Here is a 24,156-nt window from a genome sequence, read left to right as displayed (position 1 = left end):
TTGTAATCAGTGAGTGTGCATAAAAGCTGAGTGAGTTTCTGGGATCCAGACAGACTCTTGCATCTTTCATCCAGCCACTGACGTTTCTGGATTGTGAGTCATGGGGAAAGCAAATGAATTGTCAACGGATCTATGAGAAAAGGTAGTTGAACTGTATAACACAGGAAAGGGATGCGAAAAGATATCCAATGAATTGATAATGCCAGTCAGCAGCATTCAAATGGTGATTAACAAATGGAAAATCTGGGGCTCTGTCAAAACCAAACCACGGTCAGGTAGACCAACAAAAATTTCGGCCACAACTGCCAGGAAAATTGTTCGGGATGCAAAGATAAACCCACAAATAACATCAGCTGAAATTCAGGACTCTCTGAAAACTAGCGGTGTGGCTGTTTCAAGATGCACAATAAGGAGGCACTTGAAGAAAAATGGGCTGCATGGTCGAGTCGCCAGAAGAAAGGCCTTACTGCCCAAATGCCACAAAGTATCTCGCCTACAATACGTCAAACAGCACAGAGACAAGCCGCAAAACTTCTGGAACAAGGTAATTTGGAGTGATGAGACCAAAATTGAACTCTTTGGCCACAACCATAAACGTTACATTTAGAGATAGGTCAACAAGGCCTATGATGAAAGGAACACCATTCCTACAGTAAAGCACAGAGGTGGATCGCTGATGGTTTGGGGATGTGTGAGCTACAAAGGTACAGGAAACTTGGTAAAAGTTGAAAGAAAGATGAATGCAGCACTTTATCAGCAAATACTGGAGGCAAATTTGCACTCAACAGCCCGAAAGCTGTGCATGGGACGCACTTGGATGTTCTACCATGACAACGATCCAAAGCACAAGGCCAAGTTAACCTTTCATTGGTTACAGCAGAACAAAGTGAAGGCTCTGGAGTGGCCATCTCAGTCTCCTGACCTCAATATCATTGAGCCACTCTGGGGAGATCTCAAGCGTGTAGTTCATGCTAGACAGCCCAGGAATTTACAGGAACTGGAGCTTTTTGCCAAGAAGAATGGGCAGCTTTACCATCTGAGAAAATAAAAAAACCTCATCCACAACTACCACAAAAGACTTCAAGCTGTCATTGATGTTAGAGGGGGCAATACACCGTATTAAGAACTGGAGCATGCGAACTTTTGATCAGGGTCATTTGGATGTTTTTGGTTGTCATTAAGATTTAAAAAGAGAAAACACAGTAGATTGGGAGAAAGAAGGCGCTATTAGGCCACTCACTATGGTGGCTGCGAATTTGTAGACAGGGAACCGAGGCCTGTCCGTATGGATGTATGTATTGTAGATTTAGAGTTTTTTAAAATTGCGCCAGCGATAGTGGAATGGATTAGGGAGACGAGGTAATTAGTTAAAATTCCTTTATTGGGTTACAAATTATTAAAATGTGTAAAATTGGAATAGAATTGGATATAAGATAGTCCGTAAAAAGTACACTAGGTCCGGGTGTGTACAATAGATTTTCAATAGATAAAATATAATAAAATAGAGTTTGTAGATTTCAATATATGAATATCAGTTCAATAGGCCAGTAGGTAGTTCAATGGAAATGGGTCAGTACTGGCATATGATCCCGGTTTTCCTTGATGGAGGTATTGGTGCGGAGACCTGGTCAGACGTGGTGATCGATCCTCAGCGTAGTGGGTTTTTTTATGTGTCAGCTGCGTCTTTTTGGATTTAGCTAGGGAGGAGGGGGGGGGGGGGATATTATGGGAGTAAGACGATTTTTTAGTATAGAGTTGTGCATACAGTTTGGTGATCAGGGGTGTGATCATGTACCTCCTGCCGGATGTGATTGGCCCACTTTTTCATTGATCCTGTCTGTGGAGCCTGTAGGGCCTGTAGACTTCACAGTGTATTAGTCATATTCAACCGCTTTGTCAGATTGGAACATGGCCAATGTCCTGAGAAGGAAGAAGCAGGGTGAGCTGAGTCCTGTCTGGGGAATCCTGTTTAAGTGGGGTCCGACCTTGGTGAGGTACCCGCCCTTTTGTGGACGTGTTTTAGTGTGTAAGTTCACTGACCTGTGATGGGTCCAGAGGATGGGTGTCGTTGCTGAGAGTCACCTGGGTCTGAGCGTGGTGGGTGCAGCAGGAGGCCCTGGCTGAGCTGTCCGTGGTGGCTGCGATTGAGGTTAGCGTCCTGAGGGGCTGAGCAAAAGTGAGCAATGGAGGTGGTCACAGAGTGATGCAAAGCAAACACAGAGGGGTTACTGTAGTGCGAGGAGTACTTACACTGTGTGGTCGTGCCTTAGGTAAGCCAAGGGGCTTAATGGTGGTCCAGAGGGGTGGTAGTAGAGTGTTATGGAGAAGCACTCGGTGTGATATAGTCAGATGCAGCAGAAGATGCACTGGGTTTCCTAGGGTAACATGTAGCAGGAGGCTCTGGCTGCACTATAGGGGAACAATGGTAGGCAGTCAGGAAGTTGTCACAGAGTGATGTAAGGCATATACAGAGGGGTTGATGCAGTGCAGGAAGTACCTTAGATGAACTGCGAGGCTTATTGGTGGTCCAGAGGAGTGGCAGAGTATAGTGGAGAGGCACTGGGTCTCATATGGTCAGGTGCAGGAGGAGAGGCACCTGGTCTCGTACAGTCAGGTGCAGCCAGGTGCAGCAGGAGGCTTTGGCTGCGCTATAGGGAACAGTGGTAGGTAGTCAGACAGTAATTTCACTTTTGGGGTTGGGTAGTATACGTTAGGGGGCCTAAGCCCACTGGTACTCACGGTCCTGACGGTCCTGGAGGTACAGTCGTGACGTCTGATGCCCGGAGCGGGTGCGGTGTCCCGGCCGGTGACTGCCGCAACCCGCGTAGTTCCGGTGTGAGGAGATGGAGAGGAGGAGGTAGGGACACGCGCTTCCTGCAGAGAAGCGCGCGAGATGCTGGGCGTGTGACGCGGCGTCACGTGGTGCACGGAGTGCACGAGGTACGGAAGCCTGGGTGTGCTTCCTGGTCTGGGTTAGGGACAGTCCGTCCAACGCGTTTCAACAGCTACGGCTGTCTTCATCAGGGATAGCCCTACCCAGTAATATGGTGCCCTTATATATCTGGTGATGGTATAGTATACGCAGTCCACCTGTCAATCATTAAAGGCGAATAGCTCCAATTCAGTGTTCAGTCCCTTTGGTTTTAGTGTATTTAATTTGAAGATCCATTCACTTTCTTTTCTAGACATATTTTTAATATGGTCACCCAGTCTCCAATTCCTATGGACTACCTGTATGCCAACTACTTTGATCCCTTTAGTGGATCCACTGTGTTTTTCCATAAAATGTTTGGAGAGTGGGTGGCCCGTGAATTTGTGTTTAATGTTCCTGAGGTGCTCATTGATTCTAGTGTGCATGGGTCGTTTAGTTCTCCCTATGTACATTTTTTCACACGGGCATGATAGCCCATAGATAACCCCTGTGGTGGTACAGGTTATAAATTCTGTGATGGGGTATGACTCTTCCTGGTGTTTGACCGTGTGTTGTTTTTGTGTTATTACTGTTTTGCACATTTTGCATTTTTTACATGGGAAGAAACCTTTAAACTTTTGTTGGAATGGGCTATGTGGTATCTTGTTAATTGTGTAGTTTCTAACAGTAGGTGCTACAATGGACCCTAGGTTACAGGCTTTTTTAAAGATGAAATTGGGTCTGTTGGTCATTTGGTCCCCAATTACTTTGTCGTCCTTTAGTATGTGCCAGTGTCTTTCTACAATTTTACTGAATAGATGAGTATTGTCACAGTAAGGTGTAATGATGGGGATATTGGCATTATAATTGGCTTCTTTCTGTTTGTTTGTCCTAGTTTCACTTAGGAGATTTTCTCGTGGTATGGCTGTTATTTCTTTTACTGTTTTTTCGAGAAATTGTGCGTTATAGCCCTTCTCTAGTAGTTTGTTTGTTAATTGTTCTGCTTCCATGTGGAAGTCTTGATATTTTGTGCAATTTCTATGTAGCCGTAGGTATTGGCTGCGAGGTACATTAAGAAGCCAGTTTGGGAGATGGCAGCTGTCTATGGGGATATAGCCGTTTGCGTCGGTGGGTTTGTGGTAGGTGCGGGTCCGAATGTGATTGTCCTCGATGTAGATACTGAGGTCTAAGAAGTTTATGGTAGTAGTGCTAGTGGTGGCTGTGAATTCTAAAAAGAAGTCGTTATTGTTAATTTGTTGTAGGAATGTATTTAGAGAGGGTTGGTCGCCTGACCAGATGAAGAGGATGTCATCTATGAATCTCCGCCATAGGACCAGGCTCGTGTGTGGGGTGCCTCCGGGGTGGATGGCTGTTTCTTCCCATCTGCCCACATAGAGGTTTGCATAACTAGGTGCGAACCTGGTTCCCATGGTGGTACCCCACTGCTGGGAGTAGTAGTTCCCTTCGTAAAAAAAGTAGTTATGTGTGAGTATGAATAGCATGCAGTCTTTGATGAAGATGTTATGTTCTGCTACCAAAGCTAAGGAAAGAGAGGAGATCTGTCCCTACTATAAGACTCAGCTGAATCCCTACGATGTAACAGGGAACCTGATCCTGCGATCAGACCTGCTAAAGTCCTAATCTAGTCTGTACGGAGACCTATAGATTTGGGGAGGGAATCCCTACAAGTACTAAGGACTGGGAGGAATATGGGACACCTCCTAACAGAAATAGTAGCAGACAGACGAACAAACAAAATAGATAGAACCTAGAGGTCCGTAGACCAAGCAAACTAACAGAGTTAGATACAGAGCACAGGCTAGCTAGAAAGTAGATATACAATGAAGTCCAGCAAAGCCAGAAGGGCGGAGCAGGATTAAATAGGCCAACAAGGTCATGTGACCAGCAAAGGAAAAAAAACCTAACAGCAAGGTTCTAACAGTACCCCCCCTTCTAAGAGGATCCTCCGGATCCCCTAGGACCAGGCTTATCAGGAAATCTCCTGTGAAACGCTCTGATAAGTCTGGACGCGGAAACATCATCTGACCTCACCCAAGAGTTATCCTCGGGTCCGAAACCTTTCCAGGCCACAAGATACTGCAAACTACTTCTATACCGTCTAGAGTCAAGGATGCGAGAAATTTCATATTCCCCGTCCTCCACCACCGGAGGAACAGAGGCAGAGGCGTCACCATCCGACACAACAGCTTTTTTTAACAGAGAGACATGAAAGACCGGATTAATTCTCCAGGAGGTAGGAACCTCCAACCTAACAGCAGATTGGTTGACAACCTGAAGCACCTTAAAGGGCCCTACAAACTTGGGACCCAATTTCTTAGAAGGAATCCTCAACCGCAGATTCCTAGAGGACAACCAAACCATGTCACCAACAGCGAACAAAACCTCCTGTCGTTTCCTATCAAAGTAGTCTTTAGATTTTCTGTTGGCCTCCTGAAGATTACTACGCACATCCGTCCAAACTCTTTCCAAATCACCGGAAAAATTCTCCTCCTCAGGCACGGCAGATCCCAACTTGGAGAACGACCCAAACGACGGATGTCTCCCAGAACAACAAAAAAAAGGCGAACAACCAGCAGAAGAAGATGTATGATTGTTCAGAGCAAATTCGGCAAGTGGCAGAAACTCAGACCACCCCTCTTGATTGTCTGCCACAAAACAACGCAAGAACTGCTCAACATCCTGGTTTTTCCTTTCTGTCTGGCCATTAGATTCAGGATGATATCCGGACGAAAACGACAAATGAATTCCCAACCTGTCACAAAAGGCACGCCAAAAACGAGCCACGAACTGAGGACCCCTATCAGAAACAATGTCAGTAGGAACGCCATGAAGTCTGACAATTTCCTTGACAAAGGCCTTAGCGAGAGTTTTAGCGCAGGGCAGTTTGACGAAGGGAACCAAGTGACACATCTTGCTAAAACGGTCCACGACCACCCAGATGACAGTAAAACCCTCAGAGGGGGGAAGGTCAGTTATAAAGTCCATAGCCAAATGTGTCCAAGGAGCACTGGGGACCTCCAAAGGACAAAGCAACCCCGCAGCAGGAGTATGTGAGGACTTAGATCTAGCACATATAGTACATTGGCGCACCCACTTAATGACTTCCTTCTGCCATCCAGGCCACCAAAAACTGCGACCCACCAGTCTCTTGGTCTCAGAGATTCCGGGATGACCTGCCAACCGAGATTCGTGACACTCAACAAACAAATCTCTCCTAACGGTCCCAGGCACAAACAACCTCCCATGAGGAGTGTTAGATGGGGCATTCTCCTGAGCTTTAAGAATCTTATCTTCCAAAACGGAGTCTAAAGCAGCTATCACAACACCTTCTTGTAAAATGTTTTCCTCTTTCTCAGCACCGACTATGGGAGAAAAACTGCGAGACAAGGCATCCGCCTTAACATTCTTAGTACCAGGGATGTAAGTAACGGAGAAATTAAACCGCGAGAAAAACAGTGCCCACCTAGCCTGACGGGCATTCAGGCGCTTGGCAGCGTCAAGATATATCAGATTTTTATGATCCGTAAGAACCTGAACGGGAAATTCCGCACCTTCCAAGAAGTGGCGCCAGTGTTCAAATGCGAGTTTAATAGCCAATAATTCCCGATTACCAATATCGTAATTCAATTCAGTCTCCGAAAATTTTTTTGAAAAAAATGCACAGGGATGTAATCCATCCCCGTTATCCTGAGACAATACTGCGCCAACCCCCACAGAGGAAGCATCAACCTCAACCAAAAACGGCCTAGTAACATCAGGCTGCATAAGGATGGGAGCAGAGGTGAACCTCTCCTTGAGATACACAAAAGCTTCAATGGCCTCAGAAGACCACTGAACCGCATCAGCACCTTTCCTGGTGAGATCAGTCAGAGGTTTGACAATACTAGAAAATTTTTTTATGAATTTTCTATAGTAATTGGCGAAACCCAAAAACCTCTGTATTGATTTCAAACCAATAGGCCTAGGCCATTCCTGCACAGCCTGAACCTTAACCGGATCCATCTCAAAACCTTTGCTGGAGATAATGTAGCCCAAAAAACTAATTCTCTGTACAGCGAACTCACATTTCTCCAGCTTAGCAAAAAGCGAATTGTCCATTAATAACTGTAATACCTCACGCACGCTCCGCCAATGAGACTCCAGATCTGGCGAATAAATCAAAATGTCATCCAAATACACAACCACATTTTTACCGATCAAAGGTCTAAGGATGTCATTAATCAGATTCTGAAAAAATGCAGGAGCATTAGTAAGACCAAAAGGCATAACCAGATTCTCAAAATGACCCACAGGAGTGTTAAAAGCAGTCTTCCATTCATCACCCTCCTTCATGCGCAACAGATTGTATGCCCCCTTAAGGTCAATTTTAGAGAACCACTTGGCCCCCAATAACTGGTTAAACAGATCAGGAATCAATGGCAGTGGGTAAGGATTGCGTACCGTAATTTTGTTAATCTCACGAAAATCCAGACAAGGACGTAAACCGCCGTCCTTTTTTTTTACAAAAAAAAATCCAACCGCCACAGGAGACTTAGAGGGCCTAATGTGACCGGCGGCCAAACTTGTCTGTATGTATTCCTCCAAAGCCTTCCTCTCAGGAATAGTAAGGTTAAATAAACGACTTTTAGGAAGAGTCGCTCCAGGGACAAATTCAATAGAACAATCATAGTCTCTATGGGGAGGCAAAACCTGCGATTCTTTCTCAGAAAAAACTCTCCAAAAATCCTGAATAGGAACAGGCAATTCTCCCCTATCCAAAGCTGCAATACGCCCGTTACAACACTTGTCATAACATTTATGGCTCCAGGATTTAATTTCACTGGTAGACCAATCCAGTACAGGATTGTGAAATTTTAACCAGGGCAAACCCAATATTACTGGAGAAGGCAAGTTATTCAACACTACCAAATCCAATTTCTCATGGTGAACACCATTAATAGTGAGAGGAAATTCACTGACCTTGAGAGTAATATTCTTCAAAGGGGAGCCATCCACAGAAACCACAGCAATGGGGGATGATAAAGGTTCAGGTTTTAAATTGAGTTTTTCCACGAATCCCCCATCAATAACATTCAGTGTAGACCCGCAATCAACAAACACCCGAAATTCCATTAATTTTTCCTGAGCAATCGTGGAAGCAGCTAAAAATATACCCTTGGAATTTAAACAGGCAATACGGGCGTGACTGACCATTTTTTTTTCTTTCTTCATACGAAGCTCACAGCCTTTAATCAAATGACCAGATTTCCCGCAATAGAAACACAAGCCTTCTGAAAAACGACGGTGTTTTTCTTGAGAGCGAGGTGCCACCGATCCAATCTCCATCGGTTCACCACTGTTAGTACACACATTATCATAACCAGAAACTGACATAGCAGAGGATTTGCTCTCATTAACCCTAGCACGCAGTCTTCTGTCCACCCGTATAGCTAATTGCATAGCCTGTTGCAAATCCTCAGGTGTAGGATAAGCAATTAGCAGGTCTTTAACCTTTTCACTGAGCCCAGCAAGAAATAGACTTTTCAGAGCAGAATCGTTCCACCCTGTTTGAGTGGACCAACGACGAAAATGTGTACAATATTTTTCCATATTACCTGATCCTTGTTTTAAACGTCTCAACTCAGTCTCAGCTGATGCCACACGGTCAGGATCATCATATAATAGTCCTAAAGCAGAAAAAAAACTATCCACTGATCTGAAGCATGTATCACTAGGTTGCAAAGAAAAGGCCCACTCCTGAGGCTCTTTGCGCAAAAGTGACATTATGAACCCTACGCGCTGGGATTCATCCCCAGAGGACTTGGGTCTCAAACGAAAATACAATAAGCAAGCATTTTTAAATGAAAAAAATTCTCGATGTTCACCAAAAAATAAATCCGGCAAACATACCTTAGGCTCCAAGAAATATGCTCCAGGACAGTTACTCACGTGCTGACGGAGCTCGGCCACTTCCAGAGAGAGTCCCTGCAGGTGTTTAGCCAAATCCTGAACCGACACCATGATGGAACAAAAAAAAATCTTTCCTTAGAGAATTTACAGGCTGGACTTACTGTTATGTTCTGCTACCAAAGCTAAGGAAAGAGAGGAGATCTGTCCCTACTATAAGACTCAGCTGAATCCCTACGATGTAACAGGGAACCTGATCCTGCGATCAGACCTGCTAAAGTCCTAATCTAGTCTGTACGGAGACCTATAGATTTGGGGAGGGAATCCCTACAAGTACTAAGGACTGGGAGGAATATGGGACACCTCCTAACAGAAATAGTAGCAGACAGACGAACAAACAAAATAGATAGAACCTAGAGGTCCGTAGACCAAGCAAACTAACAGAGTTAGATACAGAGCACAGGCTAGCTAGAAAGTAGATATACAATGAAGTCCAGCAAAGCCAGAAGGGCGGAGCAGGATTAAATAGGCCAACAAGGTCATGTGACCAGCAAAGGAAAAAAAACCTAACAGCAAGGTTCTAACAGAAGACACTTTGTTCAAAAGACATTTTTTGTTGGAGATAGTGAAGTGATGCCTCGCAGCCTTTATGATGTTTGATGTTGGTGTAGAGAGATGTGATATCTAATGTACCCAGTGTATAATGGTTTTGCCACGGAATGTCATTTAGTAACTGAATTGCGTGTTTGCTATCTTTTAAGTGGGAGGGTAGAGTTGGGACTAAGTCTTGTAAATGGTGGTCAACTAGCCTTGATAGATTTGCTGCTAGGCATTGGATACCAGAAATAATTGGTCTTCCTGGGGGTTTTTATTGGTCCTTATGTATTTTTGGCAGATGGTAGAAGGCAGCTAATCTGGGGTATCGAATGTTAACGTATTCGTATTCGTTTTTATTGAGGTATCTTTCCTAGAGTCCTTGTTTGGTTAGGGTTTGTAGTTCCTCCTGATAGATTTTTGTGGGGTCAGAAGGGATGACTTGGTAAGATCTGGAGTCACTAAGTAGTCTTAGTGATTCTTTGTTGTAGTACTCCTGATCCAGGATTACTGTAACGGGTCTGGGAGGCGGAACCTCTGAGCTACTATACAAGGGGGCGGTCCTTGTAAGGGAGCGGGTGGCGACCAGGGTAGACGGGCATGCAGTCACAGCAGGTGACCGGGACAGTCTCTGGGTGAACGGGCAGGAGGTTACGGCAAGTGACCGGGGCAGTCTCTGGATGAACGGGCAGGAGGTCACGGCAAGTGACCGGGGCAGTCTCTGGATGAACGGGCAGGAGGACACGGCAAGTGACCGGGGCAGTCTCTGGTGTAAAGGGTAGGTACGACCTGTGATGGCTAAGCCTCCGGGTAGGCTAGCAGGCAGATGGTAGATGTGTGCTCCCAGGTGAGCAAGCTAGAGTCTCTGGATAAACGGGTGGTCACAGCATGTGACGGCGGATCCTCCAGGTAGGCAAACAGGCAGGTAGCAGATGAGCGCTCCCAGGTGAGTGGGCAAGAGTCTCTGGAATAGCAGGTGGTCACAGCACGTGACGGCGGAGCCTCCAGGTAGGCAAGCAGGCAGGTAGCAGATGAGCGCTCCCAGGTGAGCGGGCAAGAGTCTCTGGAATAGCAGGTGGTCACAGCACGTGACGGCGGAGCCTCCAGGTAGGCCAGCAGACAGGCAGCAGATGAGCGCTCCCAGGTGAGCGGACAGAAGTCTCTGGAATGGCAGGTGGTCACAGCACGTGACGGCGGAGCCTCCAGGTAGACAAGCAGGCAGGTAGCAGATGTGCGCTCCCAGGTGAGCGGGCAAGCTGGTCCATAGACAGACTGACAGGAGTAGGAAGGCAGACCGTCGGACCTCAGGCTAGCAAGCAGGTAGCAGGAATATCAGGCAGGAAACAGACAGCAAACTGGCAGGATTCTGGCAGGTAACTGGCAGGTAACAGGCAACGGGACCTGAGGGCTGAAGCAGAGTAGTGAACAGTGCTACAACATTGCTCGGACACCTCCATTTTGGAGGAGGTGCCTTATATATGGTGAAGTCCTCCGGCCATTGGCCGGGGACTCCTTAGGACGGCGCGCGCGGCCCCTTTAAGAGGGAGGGAGCGCGCGCGCCCTAATCACAGTGGCCGGGAAGGAGCGCGCGCTGACAGCAGAGCGGGAGGAGGACGCCGGGCTCGGAGCAGAGGGGTGAGGGGAAGGGACGCCGGCGCTACAGTACCCCCCCCCTTTAGGCCCCCCTTTTTTAGGCCAGAGAGAAATTTAGCTAGGATGAGAGGGGCATGGATGTTCTCCCGGGGCTCCCACGTTCTCTCTTCAGGACCAAACCCCTTCCAATCTACTAGAAAAAAGGTCTCCCCTCTTACCCTTTTGGTGGCCAGAATGTTCTCTACCTCAAATTCGTTTTCAGCGGAAACCGGAGCAGGAGGCGTACCTGTAGACTTGGAAAAAGAGTTAAGTACCACAGGTTTGAGGAGAGAAACATGGAAGGAGTTAGGGATCCGCAAGTTGGCCGGGAGTTTCAATTTATAGGCCACCGGGTTGATCTGACTGATGACTTCCAGGGGACCGATGAACCGAGGCCCTAACTTATAGGAAGGAATCTTGAGCCGGACATACTTGGACGAGAGCCAGACCTTATCCCCTGGACGGAATTGAGGAGGATCCAGACGTTTTTTGTCAGCATGTCTTTTCATACGCTCGGATGATAGAAGGAGTGCGGACCGGGTACTCTCCCATATGGAGGAAAATTTGTTAACAAGAGATTCCGCAGCCGGATTGTCCACCGATGTGGCGACGGGAAATGGGATCCGAGGATGCTGACCGAAAACTACAAAAAACGGGGATTTGGAGGAAGATTCGCTCTCGTGATTGTTGTACGAAAATTCGGCCCATGGCAGGAGATCCACCCAGTCAGAATGGTGGGCATTAACGAAGTGCCGGAGGTAACTGGTCAGGATCTGATTGATCCGCTCCACTTGACCATTGGACTGTGGGTGGTAAGCGGAGAAGTCCAGGGTGACGTCTAGCAATTTACAAGTGGCTCTCCAGAAACGTGAGGTGAACTGTACCCCACGATCCGACACGATGTGACGTGGCAGGCCATGAAGACGGAAGATGTGGTGGATAAAGTCTTTAGCCAGCTCGAGTGCAGACGGGAGGCCTGGCAGGGGAATAAAGTGAGCCATCTTGGAAAAGCGGTCAGCGACCACCCAAATGAGCGTACGACCGGCAGAGACGGGGAGATCAGTTATGAAGTCCATAGCTATATGCTGCCAGGGGGCAGCGGGTACAGGAAGCGGAAGGAGGCGACCGGCAGGCAGGTGTCTCGGAACTTTGTTGCGGGCACAGGAGGCACAGGCAGAAACAAAGTCTATTACGTCCTTGTGTAGGGTAGGCCACCAGTAGTGCCGGGTAATAAGCTGGAGGGTCTTTTTCTGACCGGCGTGGCCAGCTAGTTTAGACGAATGACCCCAGTGTAGGATCCTCTCCCGATCGGGTACCGATACGAACGTCTTACCGGGAGGGAGACGATTTAGGCTCACGGGAGCCACCTGCATTACTCTGGCGGGATCGATGATATGTTTAGGTTCCTCTTCGAGATCAGACACCAGAAAGGACCGGGACAAGGCGTCCGCTTTGATGTTCTTGTCAGCCGGGCGAAAATGTAGAACAAAATCAAAGCGAGCAAAAAACAAGGACCACCGGGCTTGGCGCGGGTTAAGTCTCTGGGCATGCTGGAGGTAAGCCAAGTTCTTGTGGTCAGTGTAAATTATTACCGGATGAAGAGCCCCCTCGAGTAGGTAACGCCACTCCTCCAATGCCAGCTTGATGGCCAATAACTCTCGGTCTCCTATGGAATAATTGCGCTCAGAAGAGGAGAAGAGTTTGGAGAAGAAACCGCAAGTTACCATCCTCCCGGAAGATGATTTTTGAGTAAGTACCGCTCCGGCTCCAGAGGAGGAGGCGTCAACCTCCAGGAAGAACTGCTTGTTGCCGTCCGGGCGATGCAGCACAGGGGCGGAAGAGAAGGCCTGTTTTAAGGAAAGAAAGGCCTCCTCTGCTTCGGGCATCCACTCCTTGGGATTAGTGCCCTTACAGGTGAGCGCGGAAATTGGGGCAGTCCGGGAAGAGAAGTGCGGTATGAAGAGACGGTAGTAGTTGGCGAAGCCCAGGAACCGCTGAATGGCCTTCAACCCCTCCGGTCGGGGCCATTTCTCGATGGCAGACAGTTTCTCTGGATCCATTCGTAGGCCGGTCTGAGAAATAATGTAGCCCAAAAACGGAAGCGAGGTCTGCTCAAAGAGGCACTTCTCATATTTAGCGAAGAGGTGATTCTGCCTGAGCCTGAGCAGGACCTGACGAACGTCCCTCCGGTGAGTCTGGAGATCCGGAGAGAAGACCAAGATGTCGTCCAGGTACACCACTACGCAGGAGTAGAGAAGGTCCCGGAAGATGTCATTGACCAACTCTTGAAAGACGGCAGGAGCGTTACAGAGACCAAAGGGCATTACCAGATATTCATAGTGGCCGTCCCGGGTGTTGAATGCAGTCTTCCATTCATCCCCTTGACGGATACGGACCAGGTTGTACGCCCCATGGAGGTCCAGTTTGGTGAAGATCCTAGCCCCCCTCAGACGATCAAATAATTCTGGAATGAGCGGAAGGGGGTACTTATTCTTCACCGTGATCTGGTTAAGGCCTCTATAGTCTATACAGGGACGGAGAGAGCCGTCCTTCTTTTTTACGAAAAAGAAGCCTGCTCCCGCCGGGGAGGTAGATTTCCGGATGAATCCCCTGGCCAAATTCTCCTCAATATATTCGGACATCGACCAGGTCTCAGCAGCGGACAATGGGTAAATACGCCCACGGGGATGCGCAGTACCGGGTAACAGGTCGATAGGACAGTCGTATGGTCTATGAGGGGGTAATGTCTCTGCCTCCTTTTTATTAAAGACATCAGCAAATGACCAATAGGGAATCGGAAGTCCAGGTAGATTAGTTGGGGTAGGAGAAGGACGGACGGGATGAACAGGAACCAAACAAGTCTTATGACAGTCCTGTCCCCAGCGAAGGACCTCTCCGGTCTGCCAGTCAAGCACGGGTGCATGTCTCTGGAGCCAAGGTAGACCTAGTAAGAGGGCGTGAGAGAGTCCAGGCAGAACATGAAAAGAGATGCTCTCAGAATGCAGCATTCCCACCTGCAGAGTTATGGATTCGGTGATGAGCTGGATGGGACATGGTAAGAGGCCCCCATCCACAGCAGCGACAGATAATGGTACAGCCAGAGGTTTGGTGGGAATGCGGTATTTTTCTACCAGGGACTGTGAAATAAGATTCCCGGCCGCTCCAGAGTCAAGTTGGGCTAGTTCGAAATAACGATTCTCCCCGACGATAATTGAGACTGACAGCAGCAGAGATGGAGAGGATTTATTCTTGTCTAGGTCGACCTCTCTGAGCGAACCTAGACACAGGCGTTTCCCGACCTCTCCGGGCAGGTACGGATCCGGTGCTCCTTACTGCCACAGTAGAAGCAGCTCCCCTCGGCACGGCGTAAGTCCTGACGGGTTTTAACCATCTTGGTCTGGTCGACCTGCATAGGCTCAGGAGAGTGTACCTGGGGAGAAACGGAGGGAGTGACGGGTTTCTGAAAAGTAGGAGCTAGACGTGGAAACCTCCTCTCACGGGTGACCTCTTTGGCACGCTCCTGGAACCGTAGGTCAATCCGGGTGGCAAGAGTTATTAGGTCATCGAGAGTGGTAGGAATGTCCCGACCGGCGAGTTCATCTTTAATACGGCCGGACAGACCCTCCCAGAAGACAGATACCAGAGCATCGTTATCCCAGGCCAGCTCCGAGGCAAGGGTACGGAACCGTATGGCATATTGGCCCACGGTGAGACTTCCCTGACGGAGGCGTAGCAGAGATGATGCGGATGAGGTCTTCCGTCCGGGTTCGTCGAAGACTTTCCGGAAAGCCGTGAGAAAGGCAGGCAAGTCGGACACCAGGGGGTCTCCTCTCTCCCATAGAGGATTTAGCCAGGCCAGGGCCTCCCCGGTGAGATGGGACATGATGAAGGCAATTTTGGCCCGGTCGGAGTTAAACTGGTGGGACAGGAGTTCAAAGTGCAGGGTGCACTGATTTATGAAGCCCCGAGCCAGAGCGGAGTCGCCTCCGAAGCGAGGAGGTGCAGAAAGCCGGGGTCCGGGGTAGGATACCATGGTATTGGTGGGCAGCGGAGCTGCCGGATTGCGAGTCATGGCACTGGCGGTGGTTGCTGGTGGAGCAGTCAGAGTGTCCAGGCGAGAATTGACATTCCGCAGGTGACCCAGGATGGACTCCTGTTGGGACCTCTGACGGGACAGTTCATGACACAGGTCCGAGAGCGAGGGAGCTTGGGTGCCACCGGGTTCCATGGCCCGAGCAAACTGTAACGGGTCTGGGAGGCGGAACCTCTGAGCTACTATACAAGGGGGCGGTCCTTGTAAGGGAGCGGGTGGCGACCAGGGTAGACGGGCAGGCAGTCACAGCAGGTGACCAGGACAGTCTCTGGGTGAACGGGCAGGAGGTCACGGCAAGTGACCGGGGCAGTCTCTGGATGAACGGGCAGGAGGTCACGGCAAGTGACCGGGGCAGTCTCTGGATGAACGGGCAGAAGGACACGGCAAGTGACCGGGGCAGTCTCTGGTGTAAAGGGTAGGTACGACCTGTGATGGCTAAGCCTCCGGGTAGGCTAGCAGGCAGATGGTAGATGTGTGCTCCCAGGTGAGCAAGCGAGAGTCTCTGGATAAACGGGTGGTCACAGCATGTGACGGCGGATCCTCCAGGTAGGCAAACAGGCAGGTAGCAGATGAGCGCTCCCAGGTGAGCGGGCAAGAGTCTCTGGAATAGCAGGTGGTCACAGCACGTGACGGCGGAGCCTCCAGGTAGGCAAGCAGGCAGGTAGCAGATGAGCGCTCCCAGGTGAGCGGGCAAGAGTCTCTGGAATAGCAGGTGGTCACAGCACGTGACGGCGGAGCCTCCAGGTAGGCCAGCAGACAGGCAGCAGATGAGCGCTCCCAGGTGAGCGGACAGAAGTCTCTGGAATGGCAGGTGGTCACAGCACGTGACGGCGGAGCCTCCAGGTAGACAAGCAGGCAGGTAGCAGATGTGCGCTCCCAGGTGAGCGGGCAAGCTGGTCCATAGACAGACTGACAGGAGTAGGAAGGCAGACCGTCGGACCTCAGGCTAGCAAGCAGGTAGCAGGAATATCAGGCAGGAAACAGACAGCAAACTGGCAGGATTCTGGCAGGTAACTGGCAGGTAACAGGCAACGGGACCTGAGGGCTGAAGCAGAGTAGTGAACAGTGCTACAACATTGCTCAGGCACCTCCATTTTGGAGGAGGTGCCTTATATATGGTGAAGTCCTCCGGCCATTGGCCGGGGACTCCTTAGGACGGTGCGCGCGGCCCCTTTAAGAGGGAGGGAGCGCGCGCGCCCTAAGCACAGTGGCCGGGAAGGAGCGCGCGCTGACAGCAGAGCGGGAGGAGGACGCCGGGCTCGGAGCAGAGGGGTGAGGGGAACAGCGTCCCTGCCTAGCAGAGGGCAGGGACGCTGGCGCTACAATTACTATGCCCCCTCCTTTGTCGGCAGGTCTAATGACAATGTTATTATTAGGTTGTAGTTGTTTCATGGCAATAATTTCAGATTTATTCAGGTTGTTTCGGAATTTCTGGCATTTTTTGATGTTAAGTTTACGGATGTCGTCTGTAACGTTCTTTTCAAAGGTGTTCAAGGCTTCTGAGTACTCTTGGAGGGGGTGAAAGTTGGATTTGTTTTTTAGAGAAGTGTGTATATATTGAGATTCGTAGGTTGGATCACATGTTTTTGGTTCTCCTTTTTTAGCATAACACTTTTTTAGGGCTAGTTGACGCATGAATTTTTTAATACCCATGTAGGCCTGGAATTTATCTAGTTGGGTCGAGGGGGCGTATTTGAGGCCTTTGTTCAGGAGGTCGTTTTCGTTCTTTGTCAATATATGTTGGCTAAGATTGAAAATTGACGATTTACTACTGTTTACTTTTTGCGATTTGTTCTTTTTCTTTTGGGTGAGTTTCCCTCCTCTAGTGCCTCTTTTGCGTTTTTTCTTGTGGCCATGTGAAAAAAATCTACATTGCTGATTCGTTTTTGTACTAATGGTCGTAGAACTGAAGTTTCGACAGAGGTTGATGGTAGCTGAGGAGGGGTTTTTCTCACAGGTGGGGGAGTTGCTCTTCCGGTTGAGGATGGTGTTGCTATTGGGTTTTCAGTTGTTTCATTGATGGTTCTAAGGGGTATGAACCTGTTTTGGGTCGTGATCGGGGTTTCGGTTTCTTCTTGAGGGGGGTTTGGGTGGTTAGAGTCTGCTTCATATGTCGGGTTTTGAGTGGGGGGGGACTCGGTATCCGTAGTGGGGTGAACCGAGAATCTGTCAATAGAGCTGATGGAGCTGATTGGGCTTCCCACTAGTTCGTCCAGGGTTTCAAAGAAGTTAAGTTGTACCCTCCCAGGTTGTTGGTCAGGGAGGGGTACTGCGTCTCTGCCAAATTTGGATCTTTTTCTTTGTACTCTTTCTAGTTCCTTCTGATTGATCCTACTCTTGATGCTATATAGTGGAATGGATTAGGGAGACGAGGTAATTAGTTAAAATTCCTTTATTGGGTTACAAATTATTAAAATGTGTAAAATTGGAATAGATTTGGATATAAGATAGTCCGTAAAAAGTACACTAGGTCCGGGTGTGTACAATAGATTTTCAATAGATAAAATAAAATAAAATAGAGTTCGTAGATTTCAATATATGAATATCAGTTCAATAGGCCAGTAGGTAGTTCAATGGAAATGGGTCAGTGCTGGCATATGATCCCGGTTTTCCTTGATGGAGGTATTGGTGCGGAGACCTGGTCAGACGTGGTGATCGATCCTCAGCGTAGTGGGGTTTTTTATGTGTCAGCTGCGTCTTTTTGGATTTAGCTAGGGAGGAGGGGGGGGGGAATATTATGGGAGTAAGACGATTTTTTAGTATAGAGAAGATGCACTGGGTTTCCTAGGGTAACATGTAGCAGGAGGCTCTGGCTGCACTATAGGGGAACAATGGTAGGCAGTCCTAAGGCACGACCACTGAGTGTAAGTACTCCTCGCACTACAGTAACCCCTCTGTGTTTGCTTTGCATCACTCTGTGACCACCTCCATTGCTCACTTTTGCTCAGCCCCTCAGGACGCTAACCTCAATCGCAGCCGCCACGGACAGCTCAGCCAGAGCCTCCTGCTGCACCCACCACGCTCAGACCCAGGTGACTCTCAGCAATGACACCCATCCTCTGGACCCATCACAGGTCAGTGAACTTACACACTAAAACACGTCCACAAAAGGGCGGGTACCTCACCAAGGTCGGACCCCACTTAAACAGGATTCCCCAGACAGGACTCAGCTCACCCTGCTTCTTCCTTCTCAGGACATTGGCCATGTTTGAATCTGACAAAGCGGTTGAATATGACTAATACACTGTGAAGTCTACAGGCCCTACAGGCTCCACAGACAGGATCAACGAAAAAGTGGGCCAATCACATGATCACACCCCTGATCACCAAACTGTATGCATAACTCTATACTAAAAAATCGTCTTCCTCCCATAATATTTCCCCTCCCCCCTCCTCCCTAGCTAAATCCAAAAAGACGCAGCTGACACATAAAAAAACCCACTACGCTGAGGATCGATCACCACGTCTGACCAGGTCTCCGCACCAATACCTCCATCAAGGAAAACCAGGATCATATGCCAGTACTGACCCATTTCCATTGAACTACCTACTGGCCTATTGAACTGATATTCATATATTGAAATCTACGAACTCTATTTTATTTTATTTTATCTATTGAAAATCTATTGCACACACCCGGACCTAGTGTACATTTTACGGACTATCTTATATCCAATTCTATTCCAATTTTACACATTTTAGTAATTTGTAACCCAATAAAGGAATTTTAACTAATTACATCGTCTCCCTAATCCATTCCACTATCGCTGGCGCAATTTTAAAAAACTCTAAATCTACAATACATAGATATATACGGACAGGCCTCGGTTCCCTGTCTACAAATTCGCAGCCATCATAGTGAGCGGCCTAATAGCGCCTTCTTTCTCCCAATCTACACAACCCTTGTTTGAACCACTAAGCAGGCAGCTAGGCCTATACGAACATCATGGGAGACCTCTGGTTTGATAGAAAAGAACGTATTGAAAACATCCAACTCTTTTTCAACAAAACTCAAAAGAAACGCATTAACACCAATCCAGAAACCATTAAAACAATAAAAGACTCCCTCAGGACCCTCGAACAATTACTACTAAAAGAAATGAGGGACCTATGGGAAGTCGCCACCCTTGAACACTACCTAGCCTTTAACATTATACCCTCCGGCCTGGTAGTGACAAAAGCCCTATCAGGAGACATAGGAGACCCAACCACCCTGGTGGAATGGGACTCCATGTTCAGAGAATTCTCTAAACAAGCAGTCCAATTTATAATAAATAAAAGAAAAAAACAACTCCTAGAAAATAAAAACAAAATCAACTTACTATTTAATTAAATAAAACCTCACCAGAACCACCCTGAAATCGTGAGTCTAATAAATAGCATCAAGAGTAGGATCAATCAGAAGGAACTAGAAATAGTACAAAGAAAAAGATCCAAATTTGGCAGAGACGCAGTACCCCTCCCTGACCAACAACCTGGGAGGGTACAACTTAACTTCTTTGAAACCCTGGACGAACTAGTGGGAAACCCAACCAGCTCCATCAGCTCTATTGACAGATTCTCGGTTCACCCCACTACGGATACCGAGTCCCCCTCCACTCAAAACCCGACATATGAAGCAGACTCTAACCACCCAAACCCCCCTCAAGAAGAAACCGAAACCCCGATCACGACCCAAAACAGGTTCATACCCCTTAGAACCATCAATGAAACAACTGAAAACCCAATAGCAACACCATCCTCAACCGGAAGAGCAACTCCCCCACCTGTGAGAAAAACCCCTCCTCAGCTACCATCAACCTCTGTCGAAACTTCAGTTCTACGACCGTTAGTACAAAAGCGAATCCGCAATGTAGATTTTTTTCACATGGCCACAAGAAAAAACGCAAAAGAGGCACTAGAGGAGGGAAACTCACCCAAAAGAAAAAGAACAAATCGCAAAAAGTAAACAGTAGTAAATCGTCAATTTTCAATCTTAGCCAACATATATTGACAAAGAACGAAAACGACCTCCTTAACAAAGGCCTCAAATACGCCCCCTCGACCCAACTAGATAATTTCCAGGCCTACATAGGTATTAAAAAATTCATGCATCAACTAGCGCTAAAAAAGTATTATGCTAAAAAAGAGAACCAAAAACATGTGATCCAACCTACGAATCTCAATATATACACACTTCTCTAAAAAACAAATCCAACTTTCACCCCCTCCAAGAATACTCAGAAGCCTTGAACACCTTTGAAAAGAACGTTACAGACAACATCCGTAAACTTAACATCAAAAAATGCCAGAAATTCCGAAACAGCCTGAATAAATCTGAAATTATTGCCATGAAACAACTACAACTTAATAATAACATTGTCATTAGACGTGCCGACAAAGGAGGGGGCATAGTAATCCTGGATCAGGAGTACTACAACAAAGAATCACTAAGACTACTTAGTGACTCCAGAACTAACCAAGTCATCCCTTCTGACCCCACAAAAATCTATCAGGAGGAACTACAAACCCTAACCAAACAAGGACTCCAGGAAGGATACCTCAATAAAAACGAAAACGAATACGTTAACATTCGATACCCCAGATTAGCTGCCTTCTACCATCTGCCAAAAATACATAAGGACCAAAAAAACCCCCAGGAAGACCAATTATTTCTGGTATCCAATGCCTAACAGCAAATCTATCAAGGCTAGTTGACCACCATTTACAAGACTTAGTCCCAACCCTACCCTCCCACTTAAAAGATAGCAAACACGCAATTCAGTTACTAAATGACATTCCGTGGCAAAACCATTATATCCTGGGTACATTAGATATCACATCTCTGTACACCAACATCCAACATCATAAAGGCTGCGAGGCATCACTTCACTATCTCCAACAAAAAATGTCTTTTGAACAAAGTGTCTTTACCAAAGACTGCATGCTATTCATACTCACACATAACTACTTTTTTTACGAAGGGAACTACTACTCCCAGCAGTGGGGTACCGCCATGGAAACCAGGTTCGCACCTAGTTATGCAAACCTCTATGTGGACAGATGGGAAGAAACAGCCATCCACCCCGGAGGCACCCCACACACGAGCCTGGTCCTATGGCGGAGATTCATAGATGACATCCTCTTCATCTGGTCAGGCGACCAACCCTCTCTAAATACATTCCTACAACAAATTAACAATAACGACTTCTTTTTAGAATTCACAGCCACCACTAGCACTACTACCATAAACTTCTTAGACCTCAGTATCTACATCGAGGACAATCACATTCGGACCCGCACCTACCACAAACCCACCGACGCAAACGGCTATATCCCCATAGATAGCTGCCATCTCCCAAACTGACTTCTTAACGTACCCCGCAGCCAATACCTACGGCTACATAGAAATTGCACAAAATATCAAGACTTCCACATGGAAGCAGAACAATTAACAAACAAACTACTAGAGAAGGGCTATAACGCAAAATTTCTCGAAAAAACAGTAAAAGAAATAACAGCCATACCACGAGAAAACCTCCTAAGTGCAACTAGGACAAACAAGCAGAAAGAAGCCAATTATAATGCCAATATCCCCATCATTACACCTTACTGTGCCAATACTCATCTATTCAGGAAAATTGTAGAAAGACACTGGCACGTACTAAAGGACGACAAAGTAATTGGGGACCAAATGACCAACAGACCCAATTTCATCTTTAAAAAAGCCCGTAACCTAGGGTCCATTGTAGCACCTACTGTTAGAAACTACACAATTAACAAGATACCACATAGCCCATTCCAACAAAAGATTAAAGGTTTCTTCCCATGTAAAAAATGCAAAATGTGCAAAACAGTAATAACACAAAAACAACACACGGTCAAACACCAGGAAGAGTCATACCCCATCACAGAATTTATAACCTGTACCACCACAGGGGTTATCTATGGGCTATCATGCCCGTGTGAAAAAATGTACATAGGGAGAACTAAATGACCCATGCACACTAGAATCAATGAGCACCTCAGGAACATTAAACACAAATTCACGGGCCACCCACTCTCCAAACATTTTATGGAAAAACACAGTGGATCCACTAAAGGGATCAAAGTAGTTGGCATACAGGTAGTCCATAGGAATTGGAGACTGGGTGACCATATTAAAAATATGTCTAGAAAAGAAAGTGAATGGATCTTCAAATTAAATACACTAAAACCAAAGGGACTGAACACTGAATTGGAGCTATTCGCCTTTAATGATTGACAGGTGGACTGCGTATACTATACCATCACCAGGTATATAAGGGCACCATATTGATGGGTAGGGCTATCCCTGATGAAGACAGCCGTAGCTGTTGAAACGCGTTGGACGGACTGTCCCTAACCCAGACCAGGAAGCACACCCAGGCTTCCGTACCTCGTGCACTCCGTGCACCACGTGACGCCGCGTCACACGCCCAGCATCTCGCGCGCTTCTCTGCAGGAAGCGCGCGTCCCTACCTCCTCCTCTCCATCTCCTCATGTGGCACCCAGGGGATGGGGACTACTCGGTGCCCGGGCCTTAATGCCTGGCCTTGGGGGATGTCGCGGTGTTCGGCTCCCGGGCCCGTACCCTGGGGTCTCTCTTAAAAAAAAGGGGTTAAATGGAAAATTAAAGTTCGTGACGCCACCTGTGGTGTCTGGTGAGGACCACCAGCGATGCGGCAGTCCACTGAGGCCGGTGTTACGGCAGCTATGATGGGGTAGCTCCCCACAGGTGGAGCTAGGCCTCAGGGCAGCGGTGTTCGGTAAGGTGCACTATATGGCGGTGACCCAGCCGGGTCCGAGGAAAAAAATGGGAGACACACTCACGTTTGGCTTCAATACCTTTTTACTGGTGGAGTTGCGGTACCGCCCGGAGCACTGTAGGGTGAGGGGTGCACTGCAGGTCTCTCCCCTGTGAGCAGGTATAGGGCCTCCTGTATCCTTGCCGCTTGTGTAGTTTATGGCCTGTCTGAAACTAGGCCTAACTTAGTCCTTGTGTTGCGCCGGCTGACCTGGTGTTAGGGCCTTTTGCTGAAGAGCACGCTCCTGGTATGGCAGAGCCTCCGTGCCTCCTGGTCCTGTTACGTGTCAGCTCCTGAGACCTGAAGTCTTCCAGGAAAGATCCGGTTGTTTTCCACAGAGGGTATACTGCTCTGCAGACTCGGAGCCGGTGTCCGGTATATTTCTGGGGTGAGCTTATGAAGCTCCTCAGTCCCCGATGCTACTGTTCCCCTAGCCTTCGGCCTACTCTGGGCCCTCACTAGGCTATACAGACTGGCAGTAAGCTGGCTGCCTCTTCTGCCGCTCTTTAGAGCGTCGGCAACGCTCCTAGCTGTCTCTCTCTGAGCTGCTTGCAGCAGACTCCAAACAACTCCTCTCAGCAGAAACCTGCTGAGTCACTAACCTTCTGTGTCTCAGCAGAGACTCCTGACTGGACTCACTCCTTAGACAACTGACTGAACTCTCTCTCTTCCTGCCTCCACCCTCCTTTATATATTCCCTAAAGGGCTCCCTCTTGTGGTTCTGAGGTAGGGTGGAGGTGTGTGTATGCTCTGAGGGCCTCTTGTGGAGAAAACCTGAAATGCACCCACCTTTGGTCTGTGACTCCATGCACAGCAGGGCGTCACATTCCCCCCTAGTTAAAGTCAGCACTCCCGGGCTGAAGCACATTTTGTAAACAATAGAAATAACAAGCTTCCCTTTATGGGAGGTTAGAACACTTGAACATTGCATAACAAATCATGAATAAAAATATATATATATGTAGCACCCTGAGGATTCGGCTGCTACAGGGGTATTGCACCTCAACCCAGAGGTGTGATATTCCACTCCCGGGTAAGGAAGGAGTGTGGAACTGAGCTCAGTCAGCTGCATGCACTACACACATCCCATTTCCGAGGAACAGGCCGACGGTACTCCCACTTGGAAATGTGCAGGTACGACCGAGTCTGTTCCTGGCTGGAGTGGGAGGGGGGTGGTACATCCCATGTAGTGTAGGGGCAGATAGGGGGAGCAG

Source organism: Phyllobates terribilis, unplaced genomic scaffold, assembly GCF_046119375.1.
Source record: "Phyllobates terribilis strain yellow unplaced genomic scaffold, ASM4611937v1 Scaffold_11__3_contigs__length_659146591, whole genome shotgun sequence".
Lineage (NCBI taxonomy): Eukaryota > Metazoa > Chordata > Amphibia > Anura > Dendrobatidae > Phyllobates > Phyllobates terribilis.
This window is presented reverse-complemented; position numbering follows the sequence as displayed.